The sequence below is a fragment of the Spinacia oleracea genome, chromosome 3 (genome assembly GCF_020520425.1).
Source record: "Spinacia oleracea cultivar Varoflay chromosome 3, BTI_SOV_V1, whole genome shotgun sequence".
Classification (NCBI taxonomy): domain Eukaryota; kingdom Viridiplantae; phylum Streptophyta; class Magnoliopsida; order Caryophyllales; family Amaranthaceae; genus Spinacia; species Spinacia oleracea.
In genome coordinates this window covers 36,167,822-36,178,652 of record NC_079489.1, presented here as the reverse complement: position 1 = coordinate 36,178,652, position 10,831 = coordinate 36,167,822, and the positions used below count along the sequence as shown (strand labels likewise).

General features: G+C 36.4%; 1 long non-coding RNA gene across 1 annotated transcript; it reads right to left on the bottom strand.

The window, feature by feature from the left end:
- Window positions 1–7,093: 7,093 nt before the first annotated feature.
- Window positions 7,094–9,527, bottom strand: LOC110786991 (uncharacterized). The gene is made up of 5 exons (XR_002532987.2): window positions 9,394–9,527; window positions 9,251–9,310; window positions 9,041–9,102; window positions 8,316–8,380; window positions 7,094–7,313 (listed from the first exon to the last, which is right to left on the bottom strand). It is a non-coding gene; the product is annotated as an uncharacterized lncRNA (long non-coding RNA).
- Between the last annotated feature and the right edge of the window lie 1,304 nt (window positions 9,528–10,831).

Sequence of the window (10,831 nt, the reverse complement as noted above, 5' to 3'; positions counted from 1 at the left end):
AGAACCAAACATTTTTGAGTACACACAAGCATCAGCACGGTTCACAATAAATCCAAAACATAAAATAGTTTTATGAAACTTTTCGTACCATTGTTTTGGAGCTTGTTTCAAACCATATAAAGACTTCTTTAACTTACAAACTTTATGTTCCTGTCCTGGAACTACAAAACCAGGAGGTTGAACCATATAAATTTCTTCTTCTAAGTCGCCATTCAAGAAAGCAGTTTTTACATCCATTTGACGCACAATTAACTTATAACTTTAAGCTAAAGCAAGTAAAGCACGAATAGTGGCGATCTTAGTTACTGGTGAGTAAGTATAAAAGAAATCAACACCAAATTTTTGTGTGAAACCTTTAATTACAAGTCTTGCTTTGTACCTGTCAACTGCACCATCAGTTTTTCTTTTCCTTTTAAAAATCCATTTACAACCAATGGCTTTACTACCTTTAGGTAATTCAACTAATTCCCATGTATGATTACCATGTATGATTAGACATAATGGACTCTATTTCACTATTAACCGCCTCTTTCCAAAAACTAGCATCAATTGAACTCATGGCCTCATCAAAAGTTTTAGGCTCATCATCAAACAAGTGAAGAAATACAACTAACTCATCTATTTCATCCACATTATTGAGTTCAGACAAAAACACAGTCAAAAAATCAGGACCATAGCTAGTTTCAGTTCGACACCTTTTACTTTTCCTAGGTTCTACAACATCAGTTTGAACAATAGGAGAAGATGAAGGTATAGAAGAAGAAGAGGGAACAAAAGTAGAAATATCATGTGAAGCATCATGGGAATTGTTATGTGAAACAACATTATTCTTTAAAGGGAAAATATGCTCAAAAAATTCAGCATCTCTAGATTCACACATTGACCTATCACTCAAACACATGAACCTATAAGCTGCACTATTTTCAGCATAACCAACAAACACTGCATCAAAAGTTTTTGGACCAATGTTTTCCCGTTTAAAGGAAGGTAAACCAACTTTAGCTAAACACCCCCACACTTTCAAGTATTTTAGGTTGGGTCCATGACCTTTCCACAATTCATAAGGGGTTTTGTCTAACTTCTTATGGGGTACTTTGTTCAACACATAATTAGCAGAAAGTACGGCCTCCCCCCACATGTTATCAGGTAAGCCAGAACTAATCAACATTGCATTCATCATTTCCTTAAGGGTTCTATTTTTCCTTTCAGCAATGCCGTTTTGTTGAGGAGTATAGGGAGCACTCAATTCATGAATAATTCCATTTTGCTCACAAAGTTCCTTTAAAAAGGTTGTACCATACTCACCACCTCAATCAGACCTAAACCTTTTAATCTTACGGTCTAATTGATTTTCAACTTCTGCCTTATAAATTAAAAACTTTTGTTCTGCCTCATCTTTGGTCCTTAAAAGGTACACTTTGGTATATCTAGAATGGTCATCTACAAAGGTGATATAATACCGTTTGCCGCCTCTGCTTTCGGTATTCTTAAAATCAGCTAAGTCTGAGTGAATTAATTCAAGCAATTCAGTTTGTCTAGAAGTAACTGGTCTAAAGTGAGTTCTAGAATGCTTAGCTTCAACACAAATTTCACACTTATTATGACCATTGCTATTCAGATTAGGAATTAGAGACATTGTTTGCAAACGTTTTAAAGGGCCATAATTAACATGTCCTAATCTACCATGCCAAAGATCAACAGACTCAAGCAAGTAAGCAGAAGAAGTAGTCTTATTCATAAAATCAATAACAGATACAGTCTCTAAAATAAACAAACCACCAGACAAATATCCCTTCCCCACAAATTCCCCATTACGAGATAAAATAAGTTTGTCACCCTCAAAAACAAGTTTCACACCAGCTTTGTTTAGGAGAGCACCAGAAATTAAGTTCCTGCGAAGAGAAGGGACATACAGTACATTTTGCAAAGATAAAGATTTTCCAGAATTCAGCTTTAGGAGAATTTTCCCTTTGCCAAGCACCTCAGAACTGCTTGAATTTCCCATAAAGACCTGTTCACCTCCCGTAACTTCTTTGAATTCTGCAAACAGTTCCTTATCTGAACAGAAGTGCTTAGTTGCACCTGTATCAACAATCCATTCAGTTTTATTATCAACTAAATTAATTTCAGAAATTACAGCAGCAATAATTTCATTAGTATCTTCTGCAACATGAGCTTGATTCTTGGTTTGATCCGGTTTCTGGCCATTGCCTGCAACATCCTTGCGGTTGTAGCATTGCCAAGCCTTATGGCCTGACTTACCACAAACATAACAGCCACCAGATCCTTTATCTGACTTCCCATTTTTCTTGAAGTCTCCACCTTTCTTGCTTTGAACACCAAGTTGTTTTAAATTCTGATTCTTCTTCTTGAAGTTTCCAGAATTCTTGTTTTGTTTATTAAACCTGTCAGATTTTGGGAAAGAAGATTCCACAATGTTAGCTTTAACAGAAATTTCATAAGGAGACGAGTCCTTATCCTTCAATCGGTTGGCTTCTTCGATCTTCATGTGGCTGACCAGTTCTTCAAGGGACATATATTTCTTCTTGTGCTTGAGATGATTGCGGTAATTGGACCATGAATCAGGAAGCTTCTCGATCAGAACATTGGCTTGCAGCACCTCACACATCTTCATACCTTCTGCCAGAATGTCAGCAACCAAATTCTCGTACTCATGGACTTGATCCATGATTGGCTTGTCATCAACGATCTTGAACTGTAGCCACTTTCTCGTAGCATACTTCTTTTTGCCAGCATCATCTGTACCATATTTCTTTTCCAACGTCTCCCAAACAGATTTAGCAGATTTGTTATTGATGAAAAGATCAAAAAGAGAGTTACCCATATGACTGAGAAGGTGACCTCTAACGAACTTGTTGTGCTTCTCATACTTAGCGATCTGTTCATCAACATTTGGTGTGGCAGTAGCAGCATCGGATTGTTGAGGACAGTCTTAAAGAAAGACGTAATCAACCTCCAACTGCTAAAAAAAAATCAGTAATTTTTGAGACCAACGTTTGTAATTGGTACCATCGAGAGGTTCCAATTTGGAGAGATTAGGAAGAGTCTTGATGAGAGATGAATCCATAATCAGATTTCACAGTAGGAAAATTCTGCTTCTAAATTGTAGGAAAGAATACTGTAAAATCCGAAAATGTAAATGAAATATGGGCTCTAAATTGTAGGAAAGAATACTGTAAAATCCGAAAATGTAAATGAAATGTGGGCCGAATATTTGATGTATATAAAGCTGTGACGTGTTATGCAAACACTGTCTTAGAAGCAAAATTCGCCCCGACTATGGTGCAATCGTAATAGGCGTTGCCCCCCAAGATTTTACACAGCAATTCGTTTTAACGTGCACTCGAATAAAACGAACTAGGAACTCATAATATGCTCAGAAGAATAGGAGAAGAGAGTTGGAATTTTTCGTTGTGTGCAAAACTGATTCCCCAAAACTGATTATAAAGAAAGCAAGGGTTTGTAACCGAAATTAGAATTAAATTGGGCAATTAAACACTTGTAACTGCCAATCGGAATTGATCATGCAATTAACTGCCAATTAAACTGAAAATCAGAATTGATTTGGGAATTAAAACGGAAGCGAAAATCAAGGAACGGAATTAGTACGACCGTTACGGAATGGGCTACGTAACTGAACGGTCTCATAATAACTGGACCGTCAGTTACGACATGGCCCAAAAAGGAGGCCCCACCACACCGCGCACGTGCCACGAACACGAACACGAACCGGCCGGACGGACGACGGCGGCACGCGTGTGGGGATTCCCTTTCTAGCCCAAACCACTAGGGGAAGCACTTCAAAGTATAAACATTCCTTCCCTATATTTAAACAAAAGGAAGAGTTCATTTTCTTCCCATGTGGGACAATCCCCTTTACTTTAAATACTTCCCTTGAAAACCATACATTTAATTTCTATCAATGTGGGACATTTTCACAAATGGTAAAATACTTTCTTTGCATTATTTCCAACACGCTTGACTAAGCTTTCCTAGATATGCCAAGAACGATCCATGACCGACTGATGATCCCGTAAACCATATTTCCATTTTTAGAAACTACTATTTATTTTAAATGCTATGCCTAAACATTGCCCAGAACGACAACTGTATAAGATAAAATATCCGAGTGTTTAAGTCGCATTACGATTTATCGTTGGATAAAGAATAAGAGTTGCATCTCAACTCATATTCTAAAGGATAGAAACCGTGAGTGAGATTCGGGTAAAAACCGATAAGACTGGAAAAGCGAAGTAAAACACCATCGCAAGAAAATTCTAGCGCTGGCAACGCACGCGCTACATTATTCCAGTGTACAAATCTCACACAAATCACGCAAAGATAAAGTTAATCCAGCTGTCACAAAACACACCTGGCGCTAAGAATGTGAAGCGCTACAAATTAACAACACTCTTGATCCAAGCGCTGGAAATTTCTAGTGTTGCACAGATCTCAGTCGAAAAACTCACTTTTCTCAAATTTATCTTATTATTGCCTTTTTTTTTTTTACTATAATAGGGCCTCTGAAATCTGGGAAACAACATACACATTCCTAACTCTAAAAGCTAAGCTTGAGTATTGAACGAAGCTTCTCCTTGTCCCGTATTCGTGTGTCTGCCGCATTTAACACTCTGTTAAGCATACCTTGCCCGCACGATCCCCCGAATTAGTCTGAATACTACGAAGTGCTGCTGAAATCTTGACCCAATCCCTAAGCCTAAAACATACAAAAACTCTGGAATAATCTCGTCCTGCAGTCAGTCAGTCATCGGAAAGTTCTAAAGCCAAACGGAACACAAGTGAAGTCAAGTGGTAGGTGTTCTTGAGAACCGCAGTAAAGCCTACGCTTTACTTAACCGGAATCCATATTTTACAGCTTTCATCACCATATAAATGTGTTAACTTTAATCTGTTATATTTCTCACGCCTAAATCAGATAATACTTGGACAAACCGGTTTATTGCTAAGCACCTTGAATTAACCTAAATCAGTGTTTTGACATCTGTTTAGTAATATTTGTGCATTAAATTCAATCGAGAGTATTAATATAGCATAACGCATGTCCCATTGTCGTCACAATTGAACTAGTACGGACCGCGTTGGCTAATGTTGGGCACTCCTCGTATTAGTAAACGTCCCCCGAATTCTCAATCTTTGCTTTGCTGGATGTACGTTGAGGGATCTCCACACCGGGGATCACAAGGGAACCTATGGCCGTTGTGAGTCAAATATGTTTGCACTCCAAGCATATCACGATAACCGGGTTTTGTCAGTTTTCTTAAACTGAATGGCAACTCCTACAGACTAGTAAAAAGAGGCTAACGCCCACAGTTAGTTCTTGTTTACTTAATATGCTTGCCACATCCAGAGGGGAAAAGTCGTGCGGGCCGTACACTCTTTTAGAGGCGCCCCGTCGTGTTTTTCAACCCCCTCACAAATGATTATTGTTTTTTTCTCTTTTGGAATTTATCATGATGTTAACTTAGAAACTGGAATCTGCTTACTCTAGATATTAAGAAGAATATTGAATTTGTACTAACATGATGATTTCTTTTCAGATTGAAACAGCTGGTCGGATTTTGCTCAGGGTTATAGTTTTATTGGAAGTGTCTTCGACCCCAATGCGCGTGATCACCTGCAGAGGTTAAAGATTAATGTTTAGACAGTACGTTGCCTTTACTATAATTATTGTTTTTTTTTCTTTATGTTTTTCCAAGTGAAACATGTTTAAGATCATTTATCTTATATCTTAGTTATTAGGAAAAATGATAGATTATGCAGAATAACATCAAGAACCTTTCTGACAACGGGAAGATCAATAGTCCATAAAAGAGAAACACAAAATCTCATAATCTCTTGTTGCATCTGCATAGGAGGATCAGTTAACTATATACCTCCTCCAGAATAAAACTTGTCAAATATGGGGAATAATATACTAACAGGACAACAAGTTGGCCATTACATCTAAATTTGAACCAAAACAACATAGTAAAAACAAAGCAGACCACCCATACTCTATTAATGTTATGTATTTTCTTTAAAACTCTCACTACTCTACTCTTCACAATATATTGTAATTCAGTAATCATATTATCCACAATTGGGACTTTCTTATCCCAATATGCTATATTTCCTTTTTTCCAGATGTTACACTACTGCGGTAAGGGTTTCACAAATGATTGTTTTCCTGCAGTGGGAAAACTTGCTTCTCCTTCTCACCCATCTAATCATATCAGGAATATAAGTTTGCTTTTCCTGATATCAGGCCAATTCTTCACTTCTTTTACGCACTGTTGAGCATAAGAACATTAATCTAAGAGATGCCTCTACAATTCAGCCTCAGTTCCACAAATCTGACATTTGTCCGTGTCTACAATTCCTTGCTTATACAGAGTTGCAGTTATCTGTAGGATGTCTGCAGCTGCAGTTTATTCTGCATAACAAGCCACAAAATAAATTTATGCTTTTGCACATTGCACCTAACCCACACATAGTAAGCCACTCTACTATTCTTTCCTCGCCACATTAACTTTTGCAAGCTTCACTTAAGCTATAATGTTGTTGTGAACTCCATTGATGGCATGTGGTTTTTATTTCAGTTCACCTTTTGATTTTGCAGAATTCTTTCAGCTTCAGCTTGCATTGGTAGGACACTTATAATCACACCATCTTTTCTCCTTTGCATACATCTCATGCACCTTTTCGAGTGATTTCTACTGGTGGGTTATGGATAAATGCAGTCTGGTTCCTTTTCTCTAAACTGTTGTTGCTGCATTTGTTGTGACTTTGTTGACTGCATGTGTCTGGGATTTTTTGTCTTTTTTCTGTTGCGGGTGTGTGTAGGTTAGAGGTTGTCTTTGAATTGTTGTCCTCTTTTGATTTCTGCTCGACATCTAAGTGTTTAGAGTTATTGTTGGTGTTGTGACTTGTAATAAGGTTGGCATAGTTGTAACACCCCGACAATTCTCTCTTTTCTAAAATAACCTTTTAATATAAAACGTAGAGAATTATCAAGGCATTATCGCCCGTGTGAAAACGTAACGGCTTATTCAGAATTTTGCAGCGGAAAACATAAAACTAACTTTAGGTTTATAAATAATCGATTACAGGTTTAATCCCAAAAACCAATCAACGAAAATAAGGAAATATAAATAGTACGACAAGTTTAAAGTCCAAATTAACAAACCAAGTCACTTAGCAAAACAAAACTAAATACAAGCTCTCTAATCCCGATCCCCATGATGCATCATCTTCAAACCTGTAGATGGGCAATGCTTATTGATCCTTAGAGACTGCTCACCAAAAATGGGTCATCACAGGATCAATAAGGCATAGCCATGATCAACACACACAAACAAAGCACGTAATTAGCAAAGCTGAGTACTACATACTAAAACAAAAACAATCCTAACATGATACTAATAAACGAACAACCCTAACATGATTCTAATGAAACATAAGTAAAGGCAAACAAAACATATTAATTTGAAGATCACACTTGACTAGACTAGGCTAGACTGGACTAGACTTTTATAACAATAACATTATTTTAATTGAAATAGTCAATGGACCGAGTTGCTACTAGAAACTTCTTCTTCTTCACTAAGGAAGACGAGGTACGGGCGCGACTCCGTAAACCCCAATGACCTGCGATATCGAGGGACTTTTGAATAAAATAGAACCGGTGATCAATCCGGCCCCAGAAAAAGCCATAGGCTACCCATGACCCCAACTCCTGATTGTCCGTCACTTTAGACGTGCACAGTCTAAAGCTATTGCTACTCAGTTTCACTTTACATGATTTACAAATTAAACTCTGTTATGACTCAACAATCACATAAGTCATACAATCAACAATTATTCTCCACTGTTTTTATCTTGGAATTAAGTACGTGATCACAGAAATGTCAATCAAGACTTATTCCAATTAATCCAACCTTTCCTTTAATACTGATCAAACCCTCTATATGGGTATAAGGTTTCAACTTACTAAACAAGGTCCTCGGCCCTTATAAAGTAGTGAAAAGCTAAAAGGGAACAATGAACAATCGATCTGAATTAATATATATAATAATCTAATGTTCCCAACCAACATGTTCGCATCAATCATCTACTAACATGTTATAATTCTCATAACGAAACATATATGCTTAACATGTCCATCGAACAATATTAAACATGCACTTTCAACATAACCAAGTTCATCAACAATTTCAACATAATCAAGTTCATCAACAATTTCAACATGGTTTCAACAAATCACACACATTCCAAGCACACAGGTATGTACGTACCTTGTGTAAACAAACTGATAGGCCACTTTAACACTTTCAAAAGTCGCCTAAAGAGAATTCTCTGCCTAAAACAACCAACAAATAATCCCAATCAATTCCTAATCATTCGCAACCATAATAAAGCATTCTAAATACATCCCAAACATACTTAGAACCTTTCCCAAAATCAAAACTTGAGTATTCGATTTCCTAGCATAATAATTATTGAATTAGTGATTGAAGTTCGTTGAAAACTTTTTGCAAACATCGTACTTTAAATTTTCAGCAATACAAACTCATTTAAAGACTTCACCAAGGTCAATCTACGTTCCTAGTACATCAAAACAATAAATTTAATAATCCATACTCGTCCTCCCATGACTTACAATCATAAAAAACCTTGAATTTCCTACTTTAAACAATTAAAATTAATATTTCAAAGTAATTTGATAATCTGAAAATTAATAACTTTATTATATAATTTGCATAATCTGAAATTTATAATTTAAATCACAAAACCCATAACTTAAATTCAAGAAAACATAATCCAAATTAATAAATCATGATTAAGCCCTAACTTATATTTTAATCAACCAAAACTGAAAATAATTCGTTTACAATCTCAAACCAAATCTGAAAATCATGTTCAACCCATAAAAATTATAAATATAATATCAAGAACATAATTTAAATTAACAACTATAATTAATTAAAATAATTAGTTACTTAGGGTTTAAGAAAATAACCAATTCGAGAGGGAGAGGGGAGTGCTGGTCGGCGGACAGGGTGGCGCGGCTAGGCGAGGTGGCTGCGACCGGAGGTTGTTGCCGGCACAAACAAAACACGAATCAGCCATGAACGAAACAGAAAAAAAAGAAAGAGAACGAAATTGAGGGAGGACGAAAATCAAGAACGAAACAAAAGAAGAGGAACGAAGAAGGAGATCGAAGGATTACCGGCGTTAGGGATCGTCGGTGGCTGCGTGCGGTGGTCGGCTGGCCTGGGTCGCGGTGTTGCTGCGCAAAAACGAAGGGCTGAGAGTAAAGACAAAAACAGAGAGGGAGGAAGAGACGACGGAGGAGATGAGGAGGAAACTTACCGGCGGCGACGAACACTGGTGGTCCGGCGGCTGGGCTGGACGCGGTGGTCGTGAAGAAAGGAGAAAGAGAAACGGCTGAGAACTTGTTTGTTGTACGTGAAATAGAGTGGAAGAAAGGGCTTTGGTGTTTTACGTGAAAATAGTTTGGGTGGGGTTTTGAGCTTTGGATTTTAATGTTGGGCTTTCCCAAGTGGGCTAGAATTAGGATTTAGCTTTTATGATTCGAATCCAAAACTGAATAGGATTTGCTTTCTAATTTCAATAGAACGTGATTTCGAAATTCTAATTCGTTTTAACGTAAAATTCAAAAATACATTTTGATTTCATAAATCATTAAAAGTATTCAGAATGAAATAAAATAATTATATTTTAATTACATATTCATTTCTAAAGTCCGTAAGTTATATTTAAATATATTAATATACGTTAAAATATATAAACAAAATGTACAAAATTACGGGGGATTACAATAGTGCTGAAAGGGTTCTGGTGTTTGGCTTTCAGTTTGTTTTTAAAGCTTAGGCCCTCGTGAGGCATTTGTTGGTTTCTTTTATTTTGTTATTTTATTTAGCTTTGTCGGCTAGTTTCCTTTTTCTATGGTTGATGTTTGGTGTTTGCCTAAAGTTGTACAAACAATGTTTCGCTTTTTGGGTAATAGATTGCTTATTTACCAAAGAAGATATATTTGAGATATTGTATTTTCTTTGCAGATTATTGATGATTCAAGTGGTAATGGTAAAACATAGATAAAGAGAACAGCAAGTTATCTAGCAAGTTATCTTCAAGTTAAGCTAGCATGAGGATGTACTCCCTTAATTAGTTCTTATTCAGTTTTCGACTATCTTGATTAATGTAGAAGAAATGATGTTAGGAAGTTGTTTTTGTTTCAAAATATTGTTTGTATTTCAGTTATATTAGACAGTGGAGATGCATGGGTGTTAGCACCTTTTGTAAACTATATTATCGCCAAGTACGTATAAATTGGAATGAGTTACGTTGTTTATGATGATGTATTACATTAATTTTTAAAGTTGATTGTCCATTCATCTGTAATAAATATATATTTTTAGTGAAAATTGTAATTGTTATAAATTGCTACTAAAACTAAAAAAAGAAGTTTGAAATTGTGACGCTTGGAAGAGTCGAAATATGTTTCGCGGTTTCGTGAGGCGAGAGTGTAACCACATAAATCCACAGAGAAAAGAGTCGAAATTCACTTTTGGGTTGCGCGAAAATGTGGGATATAGTGACCATACATAGCGTCGAAATATTTCGACCATTAAACGCGTCAAAATATGACAAATAGTGACATGTAAAGCCTTTTAAATTTGAACAAAAAGTGACGCAGTAAAGCATCAAAAAATAGTGACCGTTAATATTTCGACGCTTCATTGAAGCGTCGAAATCCAAAATTTCGACGCCATTAAACGTCGATATA